The sequence below is a fragment of the Littorina saxatilis genome, linkage group LG3 (assembly GCF_037325665.1).
Source record: "Littorina saxatilis isolate snail1 linkage group LG3, US_GU_Lsax_2.0, whole genome shotgun sequence".
NCBI classification, from domain to species: Eukaryota; Metazoa; Mollusca; class Gastropoda; order Littorinimorpha; family Littorinidae; genus Littorina; species Littorina saxatilis.
The window spans coordinates 75,199,182-75,216,877 of NC_090247.1; the positions used below are offsets into that span (position 1 = coordinate 75,199,182).

Consider the following 17,696-nt stretch of genomic DNA (forward strand, 5'->3'; position numbering starts at 1 on the left):
CAAAAACACCTAAATTTAAAAACAAACAAATATAATATGAAAATGTAATGATCCCAGAATTTAGTTGAGCAAGTGACTAAAAACTTTTTGAAAGAAAAGACATTTTGAAATACTGAAAAGTACACGAAAAGAGTAAACAAAAAGAAATAATAATCAGAGGGAGGGATATGGAACAACCAAAACTGAGACAAATACTTTTGTTATTTCTTTACAGTAAATACAAAATGTCCAGAGAAATAGCAATATATATAACATTGACTGACTGTGTGATGATATCTTCTGCTATTGGTCTGTTTCGACAGTGATATCAAAATCTCGACCTCCTGTCTTGATTTTGATATCACTGTCTCAACAGACCATAGCAGAAGATATCATCACACAGTCCGTCAATATTGGGTATTGTATCACTTTTTCAGTTATGTATTTATTTACTTATCCAGTCAGTCATTTATTTAATTATTTTGGCATTTAATAAAAGTCTAAAAAATATTTTAAATTAATAAAAAGCCAATAATCATTTAAAAACGCTCCACTCATACCATATTCCGCGTACACCCCGCACACAATCTCTACTTCCATCCCCATTTTGAAATACCGTAACAACAGACGTTCAGAACTATAACTATATGAGTTCTCTTTTGCATGTCTGTCTATCCAGGGTCCTCTTCGTAGAAGAACTGCTGCAACACAAACGTTGAAATTGTCTATGACTCGTCCAATCATGTCAGCTATCAGCTGGTATGCGCCTGATTTCCCTTCTGATGTCGTCCTACAGAGCTGCCAGGGTCTGGGGATTGTTGCCGTATATTCTGTCCTGGGTACCCCCACAGAAAGTAGTCGGGTGGGTTAAGATCAGAGGAGTAGGGTGGCCAAGGGAAGTCAGTGCGTCGTGAAATGAGCTTATTGCCAGGGAAGAGGAGGCTGGATATAGAATAAGTTAATAATGTGTTGCTTTAAGTTTATTGTTACGTTATTTTGTTAGAATGTATGTGTATTTGATGTTTAAGAAGTATGGTTTTATTCATAGTTAATATGTAAAGCGCGGAGAGCATAGTTTACTGTGGTTCGCGCTATATAAGCTGTCATTAGTATTATTATTATTATCAACTGCTAAGAACAGACCAATTTCTACTAAAATTTGCAAGAAATTATTTGCCATCATTCTGCTATTGTTTGGTGAAGAAATTGTCTAAATCTCTCTTAGCAGTCTACAATGAGATCATTTCTTTCCACGGTAATCAGTGTTTTTTTCAGAAAAAAAAGTCGTCTTGGTGTTTGTTCAACCAACCGCTCATTGGCTTCCATATAAATCATTTTTCTTTTTTCTTTCGTGGAGTATGAATGCACATCCTTCATCCGAACCATCCATACGCCATTTACTTAAAACAGGGAGGGGGGGGGGAAAGAGAGAGAGAGAGAGAGAGAGAGAGAGAGAGAGAGAGAGAGAGAGAGAGAGAGAGAGAGAGAGAGAGAGAGAGAGAGAGAGAGAGAGAAGGCGAAGGCGAAGGCAAATTTTTATTGCATCAAACACAATGTGTATGTACAAGGGGGAGAAATAGTTAGCATGTGAACAAAGTGGACTTGACCGTCCGGAAGCAAGGCAACTTAAAATCAACACCTAGCACAAGAAGTAAAAACAGAGAAGAAAAATAATACAGTAAGATGAAGACAAGGATTTTGGGTTGTACGATCATACCGGTCTATTTCACAATTGATTTTCTCTTTGTCTAAACGCGTAGAACACATAATTTGACAATGCAATCAGTCGTAATTTGTTGTCAGTCTGTAAAATACACAACGATGAGTTGGAGAACTGGTCAAGGTCAAAACAAGCACCAATGTACTTTTGACGGATTGCATTGTAAGCTGGGCATTTAAACAGGAAGTGGTTTTCATTTTCTTCAGTTGATGTACAAAATGTACAATTTCTGGATTCAGCGCACTCGGGATTATAGCGCAGTTTATTTACCTTCAATGGTGTAATGCCCAGTCTGAACTTTGTGTACATTTTGCGTATGTACTGGTTTTCAATGACACCCAGATACTTTTCTTTTTCAAGTTCTCCTTTAAACATCCTGTATACATCAAATCTCACACTTGTATCAAGTTTACAGTGCCAGTTTTGCTCAAAGCAGTCTTGCAGACGTTGCTGTAATGTTCTAATAAACGCACATTCCCTACCTACAGACCCGTTCAACCACACATCTCCAAATCCATTCATGCAAAGGAGGCATTTAACTTGTGAGGCCCAATTCTGCTTTCACCTTTCAACTGCGTTTTTTAACATGATGTATGACATCTTTGCATATCTCGAATCCGGCATACAGTTAAGTCTCAACCAGTACTTTACGCTTCGGATATTTGCCAGGATTGACAAAGTGCATCTTCCACGTTCCCCATACACCATCTGGTTTGGACTGTTTGACGAGATCCCGAGTAGTCTTTTACAGGCATACATGTGAACCTTTTCAATCTGTGAACAGTCAAAACATCCCCATAGTTCTGAGCCATAGAGCAAGATGGGAGCAATTTGCGCATCAAATAATTTGAAAAATATGTCCATGTCGTGGCATCCTATATTCCATAAGACTTTAAAAATTTCAATGACACCTTGTTTGGCTCTGGTGATTGCGTCATTGAAAGAGAGATTCAAACGGGCTTGGGTTGTGAATGTCAGACCGAGATACTTGTAAGAGCTAGCACTTGATACTTGCGCGTTTCCGTAGAGAGAGAGAGAGAGAGAGAGAGAGAGAGAGAGAGAGAGAGAGAGAGAGAGAGAGAGAGAGAGAGAGAGAGAGAGAGAGAGAGAGAGAGAGAGAGTCAACTGGAAAGCTCAGTACAGTGCAATAGTTTCTGGCGTGCCACCTCTCAGGTATACGTTACAGAATGCTCCCTGCAAACCCCCGTTTCCCAGACCATTCTCGGCGAGCGGTCGCCATTGTTACGCTACAGTGACCCCGGACAATGGTACTCGTACCGAGCGCTTGCTAACGCTCGCGAGCGCCACAACAAAACTATGCGTTGCCTAGAAAACGTTCGCAAACGTTCTGTGGCGCTCTGCCTATGCAACGCACCTCATGTGTCGCATTAGTTGGTAAGGGCGCTGTGACAAGAGTGATTTGTTCGAAAACCAGACTGAAATTGATGAAAAAGGTTTCTGCTTTCTATGTACGCGAGCAAATGTTTGTGAATATGTTTTTCCAATGGTTTGGATAAAATGGGTAATAAGGAAATGGGTCTATAAGTTATTTGGGTCGGATAAATTTCCGCCTTTATGGAGTGGAATTACTTTTGCTCTTTTTAACAAACTAGGTACAGTATTGTGCTTTATGCAGATATTATACACATAGGTGAGTGGCTCCACAATATATGGTAGAGCTAGTTTGGTCAAGTAAGGAGGAATCTTATCAGGACCCATGGACTTTTTATTCTCAAGGCCTTCTATCACCTTCCCTACCTCATGCACTGCCATGTCTGGAATAGTAAAAAAATCGTCTGGTTTACATTTCTGATTACAAAAATCATGTAATTTTGAGAAAGAGACTTCAAGGTCAGAATCAGGACTGTCGCATTTTGCAGATTCATTTAGCCTATTGGCAAGGGACAAAAAATAGTTATTAAAATCTTCAGGGGAGATGGTTGTGGCAGACCGATTTGAGTTCTGTTTAGATTTACCTAATATGTTATTAACAGCACGCCAAACAGGTGAGTCAAAAACTATAAGTTGTAATATCTTTCTTGTCCTCGATTAATGTATTAAAATAATTTGCTTTTGCTTGACGTGTTAATTCTGTCACTTTATTCCTTTGTTTCTTAAAATCAGACTTCATGTTTGTTTGTTCGTTCATGGGCTGAAACTCCCACGGCTTTTACGTGTATGACCGTTTTTACCCCGCCATTTAGGCAGCCATACGCCGCTTTCGGAGGAAGCATGCTGGGTATTTTCGTGTTTCTATAACCCACCGAACTCTGACATGGATTACAGGATCTTTTTCGTGCGCATTTGGTCTTGTGCTTGCGTGTACACACGGGGGTGTTCGGACACCGAGGAGAGTCTGCACACAAAGTTGACTCTGAGAAATAAATCTCTCGCCGAACGTGGGGACGAACTCACGCTGACAGCGGCCAACTGGATACAAATCCAGCGCGCTACCGACTGAGCTACATCCCCGCCCTGACTTCATGTTGTTTGCTTTGTAAAAATCACGCAGGGCCATGGCTTCTATAATCTGTTCCGTCAACCATGGGGGAAGAGATGGATATTTCACTCTGTGGTGACGTAGTGGGGCATGCTTATCCACTATAGGATAAAATATATCTAAAAGGGCGCCCAACGCTTCGTCAGCAACAACATGATTAAACACAGAGGAAAATGGTGCTAAACTGAGATCAAAGAAGAATTTGGTTTCATTAAACGTTTTAAAGCTTCTATAATCAATAGTTGTATGGCCCTTGTGCACCGGCTTAGGTAACTTGAACGACCAAGAACAAAATATTGAACAATGGTCACTGATGCTTGAAGGTACAGTTTTCACGTTTGACACCATGGAGGTATTATTAGTGTAAATGTGGTCAATCAACGTTGATGTTGTATCAGTCAATCTGGTTGAGGTGTTCACAAGTTGATGGAATCCAAAGAGAGATGTAACTGAGCGCCAGGCTGTCTGGGTTTTATGCAAGTCTATGTTAAAATCACCAAGTAACAAAACATTGCGATTATTACATTTGGTGTTATCCATCAAATCAATAAAATCGTCAGACCAAGCTGAATGGGATGCGGGATTTCTATATACAAAGCCGAGGAGAAAAGAATTCGAATTCTTAAAAGAAATTTCAAGCCAAAGGCATTCAATACTGTTCACTTCCAGATCAGCCCTGGAATCATGGACACAAACAGCAAGACCAGTATGTTGTACTTCCATACTGTCGCGTCGGATAACAGAATAGTGATGTATCCAGGGCCTCACATCCATGAGAGGTAGCATAGGACAAATGTCCTGGCCAATGTAAAAGTGATAGGACATTAATTTGTCCTGAACAAAAACAAATCAATAGGAAATTTTTTTTCCCGTAACAAAACGTAAATATAATTAAACTTGACTAGTTTCTTGGCACGAGGGTAAACGAACAAAAATACTTTTCTTGGCAAAAAGGTAACAGAAAATATAAAATAAATTACATTGAGTCAGTGCAGTGTTTCTGTCTCTGAACTTCAACTACTGTGCTGGTTCCTTTCTTTTGCTGAAGAGCATTCGCTTCCTCGTGGATGTCCACTTTTCAACAACCTTCACCACCCACTCTGACTTGTGAATGTCATCCTTTGGCCCCTCCAGGTACACACGCATCAGCATATCTTGATGCTCAGGTGTGATGGCATCTGACATCGCCTTCAAAAACTCTAAGAAAGCAGTTGTTGAATCGTAGTGAGTCGCTGTAGACAGATCTAACTGCTCAACGTTTGGCACTTCTAGTTCGTGCAACAGCCCACATCAAAGATTTGAATGTTGTCATCGGCAAACACTCCAGTACCATCCAGTGAGCAGATTTGACTGCCACAGCTGCCCCCTTTTCTTGTTTTGTCAGCTGTCGGATTTCAACTATCTCCTTGTCTCTCTGGAGAGATGGCACTTGCACACTAACGGCATGGTCTTTGGTTTCCTGATGATCGGTAAGGGCCGATTTGCGAAAGTTCGAACAGCCAACGGTAAAAGTGTTGGACTTCCCTGTGTGCTGACATGAGGTGCAAAACATAAGTTTCCTCTCTGGGTCGTGCGACACCCACGGGAATGATGTCGCCCAGCTTGAGACGAAGTTACGCGTGGGGGTGAGGGAGGGCGTAGTGTCTTTCTTCGGCTCCGATGTTTGACTATCGCGATCGACATTCTCACCTGGGCGATCGGGCTCTAACTGCTCTGGGGCTGGAGGAAGCTCAGTTTCCGTGCTACTGACAGATGATGAGGGAAGGGACTTGAAGTGTAATTTCTTCTGTCCCTTTTCTGTGAACAGTTTTCGTTTAGGCGGCATGTTTGTTATTTTCGGTGAAAGCGCGAAGGGAGGCAACTCTCAACTGGCTTCGAGCATTCCGAGTTGCGAGCCTTGGAAACTCTTTGGTACTAGAGGCACAAAGTGTCTAATTTCGTCTGCTACACATCGCTTCGCAATACATCGATAAAATAGCATTCAAACTACTGTAAATTGAGAGGTACTGACGATGTCCGGAGCAAATGATAGAATAATCGGACATTGACCACTTTGTGACAAAAACAATAGGACATTTGTCATCCTGCATGAAAAATGTATAGGACATTTGAAAAAAATATCCTCATATGTCCGATGTCCGACGTGGATGTGAGGCCCTGTGTATCCGCAACATATCATCACAGATGCGTGAGTAGAATTATGTAACAAAATATTCACGGTATGCGAGGTTGTGCTTTTTACAGATGGACAGTCTTTCATTTGAAACTTTCGACAGCATTCATGAAATCAGTCATGAAGTGATGGTGTCATGAAGTGGTGGTGTCATGAAGTGGTGGTGGAAGCCTGTGGGGATCAGGAGGAAGTAGAAAAAGTCGACCCAGTGAAACCCATGGCGTCAACCTCTATGTCCCAGGAGGTCGGTGAGGAGGAGCAGCAAGAGGAGGTACTACTAGGACAACCATTGGCCACTTCCACCCCCACAAAAAAAATCACATCTGTGCAACACCTGCGGCAAGATGTATGCCAGAAAGTGGGCCCTGGTAGAACATGAGCGTCCTTATCACAAGATTGGCGGTGGCTCGAGGTACACATGCCCGTATTGTGACAAGGAGTTCATGGCCAAATACTCCTTTGAATCGCATATCGATGGGCACGAGGAATAGAAGCCCTTTTCTTGCTCTACCTGCAACAAGATTTTGTTGTTGAAATAAAAGCTGTTCCACATTCATAAAATAATGTTCAAGAGAACTTTATACTGACCAACTGATTGACACAAACTTGATCTATAATATGTGACCTGTATCAATCCAGTCAACTCTAAGAATATTTCACATATTCAAACCAACCTCCTTCCACTAGCCTGACCTCAGGCACTCGTCACGAGGTGGGCGTGACCTATGGCTGTCACTTGTGATGGACGGGGGGTCTTTTCTTATGGTTTATACAAGGTATGATACTGATTCTCTCGACCTCGTCGGCAAACTTCGCATTCCTGCCATACACAGCTTAGCAAAGCAAAACAACGGCTATGATAAAATCAAGTATACATTAAACTATCAGGCAGCTACAGATTTATACCAATTAGACGTTGCTTCGGCTGTTATTTTGCAAAACGGCACGGATTTTGGCACACAAAAACCCACGTTGTTCTAGACCGAACGGAAGTTACGTATGACTTACTTCCCCTTATAATCAAACCAAGACAACAAGCTGTGCCTTCATTGGCTGAAGGAAAAATATTGCGCGAAATCTGACGTGTAGATCTGTTGTAGATTTGAGAAAACATAAGAAGGTTGGTTACGTGTAATCTTGAATGAAATAGTAAGATTGTTTTTGTTGCTCAAGACTGTTATTTTTATGGAGCTTTTCTCAATGTCTGTCCAAAATTGCGCACCATAAGAGAGAGGGAGGGAGATAGAGAGGAAAGAGAGAAATTTTGTTTCCCATCCACATCAGTTACGGGTTGGTTGTTGATGTAGAACGATAGCAAAGCAGGATCAGGTCAGATAATGCACACAGCACGAGACGCTTGCAGAGAAGGATATACAATCAGGGTTCTTGCATGCTTACAGTGTGATCTTTATTGCTATTTTTCATCAATGAACATAATGCCACAGCAAAACATATTTAACCCAATTGTACTTTGTGGTTTATGTTGAGAGTGAAGTTAGGATTTACCTTTTCAAGAAGTAGACTCTGCATCCAAATAATCTAATTTGCAGGCTTAGATTCCCAGTTAGCTAGCACACAAAGAGCACCAAGTGCAGTGACATCTGTGTACAGTACTGAGTAGGGCAACCGAGCTTTCAAGACCCATCTGTGCAATTATAAGTTGATCAAAATGCTAATCGAATTGATTGAAAATTAAGCAGATAATACCCTCCTGCTGCATATTTTATGCACACATTTTTTTCAACAAAGTAACTAATTGTTTACAGGTTCTGGTGTTCATCACAAGACATATTCTTATTTATATTTTTATTTTCAGAAGCCATATACTCAGGATCATTCCACATCTCATACCTGCATGTGCATACTTCAAAACCATTGAAGAAGTCACACATGAGTAATTATATCATGATCCTTCATATATATTTATTTCAAATTAAATCTTTCATTAAACACCTCCATATGTTACTAATTCATACCAATGTACAACAATACAATTTAGCAACAACAGTATAGAGGAAGACACACTTAACTAATAATCTGCATTCAAAATTATTACAACACTTCTTTCGACACACACACAAACACACATACTGTTTGGAATCATACTGCTAAAGTTGAACGAACACATTTAACAGCAACATGCAAGCATTCATTCTTGTATTCAAGAAACATGCAAGTATACACTCTTCTTTCGTCTTTCAATAGACATTTTCCGAAAAAGACTGTGAGTGTTTATGGAGTAGTTTTATTTCTGGATGGTGAGCCGAGATAAAAAAATAAAAAAAACAACTAAAAAACACACACACATGTTGATCGTATAATAGTGAACAATAATCATAAAGTGCATATTTTGTCAAAGTGTTGGTGTCGGAAATATGCACGAGGGAGCCCACATTCACTGCCAGCATGATAGTTTGACTGCTGATTGAAAAAGTTAACACATGATGGTAGTACTCATAAGTTTGGATGTGCAGGTTTTGGAAAGAACAGTGCGTCATATTTATTTGCAGAAAATGTGTATCGGGACTGTGAGGCTTTTCATCACTTGCCTGAACATTATTAGCCCTTGGCATAATTAAGGTTCCTAAAGGTCGGCGGTCAATAAAACCCTCAGTAGATTTGTTTCCAAACATCGTCAACTGCAGTGTTGCTCTTAGGCCTAAGTTTTTTTCTCTCTCACTGGTCCACACTTTTTTTTCTGATTTGAAGCACTGTTGTGACCACTGGCTAATCAGCCTGCTGTCCGGTACATTTTGACATGTTGGAGGCCCTCTGATTGAAAATTTTTTGTGATAAATCTTGAAAAAGTTGGCCGCTAAGGTAAATCCACTTCCTCTCCACTGTATAGTTCTTGTCCATCAGACTGTTACTGAAACAAACAGTTCAGAATATCATTAGTGCGTATAGTCCTTAAGCCAAAACACTGCAGCTTTTTTCGTTCACCTCTCCATCTACTTATTTGTTTTGCTTTTGTACGTAGTACACTCACTCTCTTATCACACAGAGTTTCTCAAATAAAAAAAGAAACAAAACTAAAAACAGAGGAAACAAGCAAACAAACACCACCACAACCAAGAAGAAGAACAACCTAGCTGAAGACAAGCTGTTTTGCATAAACGCAAACATGTGCATAACTCAAAATGGTAATTAGACAGATAATTAATCAGGTAATTAATCATGTCTAAAAGTCAATTCCTAGAAGTGTGTAAATAGTCAAAGCTCTAACTAAAAATGTAAAATAAAAATGTATCACTAGAAAACACACACACACACACACACACACACACACACACACACACACACACACACACACACACACACACACACACACACACACACACACACACACACACACAGAGATGATCTTGTATTTTCTGATAACATGTCCTAATTAAACCATTGAAGAATAGGTGTCTGAACTTACTCAGAGATGAAGAGTTGACCTTCTGTTGTTATTCCTCAAGAGATTAGTTCTGCTCATGCATGTCGCCTCGGGTTTTCCGTGTTCGGCCTGCATGCAGTTCCCCAAGCATCCGCTGTGTAAACGGATGTCTCTTTGTTACGTCTGTAGCTCCACTGGATATGAGGCTTCTTGTAAAGTTCTTCTGCAATTTGCTGTTCCAGCACTATCAGTCATCAATGTAGAATACTCCACCTGCAAAAGTGCCAATACCCCTAAAATTATGTGTCAAATAATTAACTTCTGATTGATAATGTAGATCTACACCCGATAGCCGAAATTGTGTGACTGGACAACTGATGTGTAAACCTGATGAAATATAATCTGTAGTTGGTATCACTCGATAATTGCTGCTTCCATATTCAGCTATGAATCTTTAAATTACAATTTAAAACGGATTTACCCCTCCCCTTCGCTTTTAAAAATCACATCAATCTGAGAGAGGAAACATAAAATCCCCTAACTTGTCATTTGCTTCTGGTCGTTAGATCTAAATTACAACTGAACTAGGTGCACAGACTGAGTTTGAGATCTACTTGAATCAATCAATCAATCAATGAAGCTTATATCGCGCATATTCCGTGGGTACAGTTCTAGGCGCTCTGCAGTGATGCCGTGTGAGATGAAATTTTATACGGCCAGTAGATTGCAGCCATGTCGGCGCATATTTACCTTTCACGGCCTTATTCCAAGTCACACGGGTATGGTAGACAATTATTAACTGTGCCTAAGCAATTTTGCCAGGAAAGACCCTTTTGTCAATCGTGGGATCTTTAACGTGCACACCCAATGTAGTATACACGGGGGGTGGTTCGGACACCGAAGAGAGTCTGCACATAAAGTTGACTCTGTGAAATAAATTTCCGCCGAACCTGGGATCGAACTCGCGCTGACAGCGGCCAACTGAATACAAATCCAGCGCGCTACCAACTGAGCTATATCCCCGCCCAGTGAGCTGAGTGAGTGAGCTGCCATACCCACGCTACCCAATCTCTCTCTCTCTCTCTCTCTCTCTCTCTCTCTCTCTCTCTCTCTCTCTCTCTCTTTCAAATAACCTGCTGAAGGGTTGGGGATACATGTGTTTGGGATTATCTATTCGAAAATTCGCTCACCTTCACATGTGGACTCCGTTACGTCTTCAGCAGAACATGGTCAAAACCATGGGTCATATGTTTCGTGACGTTCAACAACAGGCTTTGAATGAGTTCATCGGCAGTAAACAAACAATTCTCTCATCTCTGCTCGTGGTTGAAACACAACCACAATCCCTGACAAAACAGATTTTCCAGTTTTCGAAAACTATCCGAAGACTTGATGCACTGGTCACACTGGCCGAATCAGCTATATATTTTCTCTGGTGAATCCATGGTTTCCAACTCCATCACAAGGATGATACAATCTAAATTTATGTTTGCATCCTATTATCTGGAAGTTGCAAGAAGAATACTGACGAACGCCGCTGACAACTTTTTAATTATGCCTGGTCACGGGGTCACATGCGCAGAAAACATGCGCAACCTGTCTGTCGTCTGCTGCAATCTCGGTTTCTGATAACTTCACTACTTCCGTTCGGTCTAGAGCAACGAAGAGAGTTTTACCTTGTAATAGTAGTAGTCCTGAGAGCGCACAGGCCCCGCCCACTTTGATCCCGACCCGATCGTGACGAGTGCCTGTGAGCCTGACATACTCAACATCCACCAAATTATTTTCGGAAAAAAGTCTTTTTTTGTTTTTGAACAAGAATGATGATAATTACTTATTTTCTTTCCCATATTGGGTGTTGGCTAGCCCAGATAAAATATGTACACTCAGACACTTGAGTGACCTCATTTTTGACACTATGACATCCTAATATGATGTCATCACCAAGAGTAGCCAAGACTGACCAAATCAAACAATGACATCATAGCTTAATGAGGTCAAGACTTATACCCTTAATAGCTCAGTGGACATTGTCAGTGGTCAAAATCTTTTCCAGCAAACATTTTGCTGCCGGGATTCTAAAATTTGATGAAAACAAGCCAAATTTTTGTCATGCTTGCTGATTACCAACACCTACAATTTAGTGAAATTTAGAGGCTTTTGCTCCCAAAATAACTGACAAAACGTCAATGTAAAGCTTTTACAAACATGACCCCATTGTGACCCCAAAATGTGACTGGGGTCAACCAAACTACGGTCACGTCGATAGATTATCAATCCTTTCAAGTGTTCAAAGTTTCAAAGCTCTAGCTTCAAAAACGCATGAGATAACATCAATGTTAAGTTATAATGAATCGAACATGACACCCCCCCCCCCCCCCCCACCGTCCCTGTGACCCCAAAACTTGACGAGGGTCAATCAAACTTACGTCAAGTCGGAAGATTATCAAACCCTAGAAGTGTGAGTATCAAAGCGGTAGCTTCAATAACATCTGATATAACCTCAACGTTAAGTTTTATAAAACGAACATGACCCCGCTGTGACCCCCAAATTGGACGAGGGTCAACCAAACTGGGGTTACTTCGTGAGATCATCAAACCCTAAAAGTTTCGGCCGGCCGCCCGGCTATACAACCGGACACATATGAATCCTAATACTCACCAATTACTCAGGTGAGTCAAAAACTATAAATGGAGGGCAGTCTCTTTGATCTGAAAAAGCACTTTGACCTTAGCATTTCTGCAATTTACAGACATGTGCACTTTGATCTTAGCAAAAACTGGGACCCCACACACGATTTTGTATTCATGCGATCAAGTACCTCCACATTCTTGTTTTTGTTCACAATCACAAAGATGGGTAGCTGGTAACCTCCCGAAATGTTTCAGAGTGTTCAATAGATCGAGGGAATGCACAAAAAGCTGCCTGAAAGAATTGCACTTTGACCTTAGCATGGGTGCACTTTGACCTTAGCATGCGATTGGAATTTTTCATAGACGTTTCTTGCTAAACCAAAGAACTGAGCATAGTAGGAATGAAGGAGGGATAAGCTAGCATCGTAAGAAACATAATCTAATTGATAGTAGTTATGAATGACTGGTATATATTGAATACTAAGTGAAAATCCTACCTTCCAGCCTGCCAACACTTCGACTCGAGGGCCCATATCGTACCACGTGACCGCACGTATACTGAATGACACGTGACGGCTTATCCCCTCAAGATTGAGCAATCTTGGGAGCACACGCAAACACCCAACTCATTCACTCACCACACACCCAAGAAAGATTACAAGTGGAGATAGACGTCACTATGTATAAACAACTAAAGGAACCACATGTAACTTATAAGCTTTATATAAAATACACAAATTTATACACATAACATCCACACAATTAACGCGTACGCCATACAAATACTACAACATTGACAACACATGAATTCACATGAAATTATTCTGGAATCCAGTCCTAAGCACCCCCCCTGGTTCTATAGTCTGTTCGTATCCGGCGCTCAATAATGTTGCATCACCCAATCACACGAACACAGACACATACTTTAACAGCGACAGGGTACTTAGCTTTTCAGGGATACACACTGCCCATCAAGGCGCCCTTGTCCTTCCCTCCTCAGAATGCCGCAGCTTTCTGATTCTGACCCACTAGAAAGGTCCCCGACTGCCTAAGCTCGTCGTACCCAGCTCCATCCTTCAGAGCTGTTCCCCAGATTCCTAGACATGTAGAGCTGACCAAACTCCTTCCTCTTGCCGTCTTCTGGTGGTCCCGCGTACAATCTGTGTGGAACCTTCTTGTCGGAGTGACCCACGTCGCCCTTCATGCGTCACCGTGAACCGCAGTCACCTTCCGACAGCGTTCCCACTGTCCAGTCTTAACGCCTTCACGTAATCATACGTCCCTCCTCCGTTCTCTCCGGCCAACTGCATACAATAAAACAGCAAGTTAATACTGAACAACACCATCCCTAGCTACCTGGCGTGTATCGATGGTTGTGTTAGTGCTCATCGGTAATGCAACCTCTTAGCGCATAATACCGATGGACATCAAGATCGAATATTACACCTGGCAACCATATATGGAAAAGGATAATTATTTAATGCATTAGCTATAAAACGGGGCTTTACAATATATATTTATAGTTCGCTTCAACCTATAAACTTATTGTGTTTATCATGACCATATACGCCATCTGATATGTTACAAATAACTGGACAAACGTACACTAAATGTTAGATTGTGGTATCCAACTTTACATTACATTACATGACCACGATTTCATGTCGCAACACCCATATCCCTGCACAGGTATGATTTATCCCCGCATGTTATTACACACTATAATATGAAGATATAACACAACATGATCAATACTATAAGTATACTAAAGTTGTCGGGATGTCGGCCGCCATCTTGGATAATATGTGATTTTTCCATGTGAACGAATATTTAATAGTTATATGCAAATAATTACACACATATTATTCCACTGTACGTTCACTATATATCACTTCCAGACATGCGTTAATATATATATCCCGAGGCACTCTATACGAATATGTTGTAATGGACCGGTCGATGTCATCCTTATCTTTCCCGTGCACATTCCCACGGATATAACATGTCTCACATTCACCGTGTCCTACAATATTACAACTATACCAAACGTAAGCACAAACAAAACAAACATTAGACAACGACATCTACCCAGCCACAGCAATACGAAAACAATAGTTCACCCGCCAAGTCAATAACACAAGCTCAACTTACAACCGCCGGTTGATGCGAGTACTCGCGCCCGCCAATACGTCTGCGACCGTACCGTTGTCTCTCACGGGTAGTACTAACCCAAAACCGGGCCTATTTCGTTGACGGGGTGCCAACGTGTATTCATACACCGCTGACCTAGAACTATATTAATTCCTTTACTTGCTAAATAGCCTATAGATACGCTATAATATAATATATTACTAAATGAGATGTACATTATTTAGACTGCACTACCCCAATAAACATGCCAGAACTGGGCCATTGCTGGTTTTTTGCTGGCAAGTTTGGTAAAGCTGGCCATAAAAAAACCAATACTGGGCCAATTATGGTTTGCCAACAAAGGCCCAGTTATGGCTTGCCATTACTGGCCCATCTCTGGCATTCCAGTAATATTGTCGGCCAGTAAAATTCCTTAATTGGCCCACTGTTGGCACGCCATTGATGGCCCAGTGCTGGTTTGCCAGCATTGGGCCATAGGTGGCGTTTTGCTGGCAATTATAGGTGGTTTTTTTCTGGCACACCAACACTACTGGGCCAATTCTGGATTATTGATGGCAAGAAGATCTGCGACAGCACAGCGGTATGACTTTCTCTCTTGGAGTGACGTAATTTACAAACAAATGTCGAAATAGCTTGACGTCACTCGTGATGATGACGCATTGTCAACTAAATCCGGCCCGCGGTGGTTCTGCAGATGTCCGCTTATTTGTTTTGCATTCAAGGAATTTCCAAAGCACCTTCTTCGATTTCAGTACGCGTCCGATCTCCTCCGGCTAGAAGCAAGCGTGGTGAGTTTCACAAACAGTTGTATGAGCAGGTCGTCGCGTTAGATCTAGCATCTTCTTGTTCTTTTCCTCCGTTGTCGGTCTTTTTTTCAACTTTCTTCTGACGTTTGAGTCGTCCTCTCTGTAAGAAAGCATCTGCGCGCGCGCGTGCGCGCGTGTGTGTGTGTGTGTGTGTGTGTGTGTGTGTGAGTGTGTGTGTGTGTGTGTGTGTGTGTGTGTGAGTGTGTGTGTGTGTGCCTTTTCCCTTTCTTTGTGTGATTGAGTTTGTTTTGTCTCTGTCAAAAGAAAAGCACCATAGGCATAAACACCATAAGCTTACTTGTAACCAAACAAATTGCATCTTGTGAATGTTGACATTGAGTATGTGTATATTCACTCCAGGACAAAGATTTGTGCAAGTATCTGACTGCCCAACTGGATAAGATGCAGCGCGCCTGGGTCTCAGTTCCTGAGAGAAACGCAAGAGAGCTATCCGAGACAACGTAAGCTTCGCAGGTTAGTTCAAAATACATATTCCCGTTGACCCCTTACTTCTGCTTGGCATTTGAGTCAGTTCAGAAAATAATTATGATAGATTACAAGAAGTCGTCCTCTCAGTGAGAATGCCTGTGTGTGTGTGTGTGTGTGTGTGTGTGTGTGTGTGTGTGAGCGCGCGCGCGTGCGTGCGTGCGTGTGCTGTTTGCTTGCATGCCTGCGTGTATGCTTGCGTTTGTTTGTTTGTGTGTTTGGTTGTGTGTGTGTGTGTGTGTGTGTGTGTGTGTTTGTGGGTGTGTGTGTGTGTGTGTGTGTGTGTGTGTGTGTGTGTGTGTGTGTGTGTGTGTGTGTATGTGTGTGTGTGTGATATGGAATAATGAATTAAAACCAACAAAACTCGTTTGCTTTCATGTTTCAAGAGGTGAACGGCAGGAGGACTTGAGTTTCAATGGCTTACCGTAGGCTACGACGTCAGGACAAAGAAAAGAAGCGTTATCTCAACGTTGCGGATGCGAACAGAGAAATGACAGAATCAAGACAATCCTACGGAGGTTTACTGGGAAGTGAACAAGAAACATTCCTGCCTTTGGTCATCATGTCTCGAGTGTGAAATTTAGAACGCTGTACAAATAAAATAAAACAGTGAGCAACTGAAAACAAAGCGTACGTTTCTGTAATGTTTCGGTAATGAGTCGTTGCTGTTTGGAAGCTTTACATTTGTTTTGTTTTTAATCTATATTACTGTATTGTTGTTGTGCCCGCTATAACTGCGTTGATGACGATATTCTGTCAAAACCACTGCCTTTACTTGCCAGATAAGTTACACGACAAATGTGATTAGCATTTCAATTGCATTTTACTGATGAATTTCATAATTACGCATATGCATATTGCTAATGTACAGCTTGACAGCATTGCCCTTTGCTTTATTTGCGCACGTCTTGCCGCCAGCATGGGTTGAAAAGTCCATTGATGTGCTGTGTTTTGTTATTGTTATTACATTCACAGTAAAAAATGACAAAACAAAGCATATTTATAGACTTCTAACAACCATCTATGGGCTAACAAGACTGTGCAGATCGAGTACATGAATAGAGCCGTCATTCTATCCGAATCAGTGGTATTGGTATATTTCCTGCAACTTATTGGCATTTTGCTGGCAATGGTAAAGACAGAAATATGGCATTTTTCAGCAGGTAAAGGGCCATTAACGGAAAATATATGGAAAAAAGTTTTTTTTATATGGAACTAAAAACCTGCAAAATGCTGGCAAAATGCTGGCGAAATGCTGGCAAAATGCTGGGTTTTTGATGGCAAGCCATCAATAAGCCATCAAATAAATGATGGGTTTTTGCTGGCAAAATTCTGGCAAAATGATGGCAAGCCATTAAAAAGCCAGCAAATAAATGATGGGATTTTGCTGGCAAAATGATGGCTTGCCAGTGATGGCCCATCAATTTGCCAATGTGCATACGGGTAATATGCCAGCATTGGGCCATCAATGGGCCTTTGATGGCAGTAGTTCTGGCAACTGGCATTGCCATCAAAAAGCCATCAGGCCCAGTTCTGGCATGTTTATTGGGACTGTGCCCAACACATATTAACAAACTTTTGTTTTCTGCAGCTTGACCTAGTTTGTACACCGCGCGTTACCGGGTGACTATATCCCGTTCCACGATTCGGACACAACCTTGCAACATATGCGATGTTACAGGCATAACGCACCTCAAACCAACCCGCATACATACCACAATGATGTTTGGACTCCAATACTTTGTGTGGCAAATAGCACAATTATTATATACACTCCAAAATATAACAATTACATCATTTCGTCCATGTACAACATTCTATTTTGGCTTCTTCTGCATCTCTAAAAACTCGGGTTGTGACACTGA

General features: G+C 41.4%; 2 long non-coding RNA genes across 4 annotated transcripts; one reads left to right on the forward strand and one right to left on the reverse strand.

The window, feature by feature from the left end:
- Positions 1-7,584: 7,584 nt before the first annotated feature.
- On the reverse strand, positions 7,585-14,661 carry LOC138963270 (uncharacterized). 3 transcript variants are annotated; one of them, XR_011454759.1, is made up of 4 exons: positions 14,540-14,661; positions 13,452-13,692; positions 9,797-10,027; positions 7,585-9,241 (listed from the first exon to the last, which is right to left on the reverse strand). It is a non-coding gene; the product is annotated as an uncharacterized lncRNA (long non-coding RNA). The 3 variants fall into 3 exon arrangements; XR_011454760.1 differs by lacking the exons at positions 13,452-13,692; positions 14,540-14,661 and adding an exon at positions 11,431-11,505 and having other exon boundaries at positions 7,594-9,241; XR_011454758.1 differs by lacking the exons at positions 13,452-13,692; positions 14,540-14,661 and adding an exon at positions 10,945-11,468 and having other exon boundaries at positions 7,594-9,241.
- Positions 14,662-15,059: 398 nt separating this feature from the next.
- Positions 15,060-17,169, forward strand: LOC138963271 (uncharacterized). The gene is made up of 3 exons (XR_011454761.1): positions 15,060-15,327; positions 15,706-15,819; positions 16,218-17,169. It is a non-coding gene; the product is annotated as an uncharacterized lncRNA (long non-coding RNA).
- The last annotated feature ends 527 nt before the right edge of the window (positions 17,170-17,696 follow it).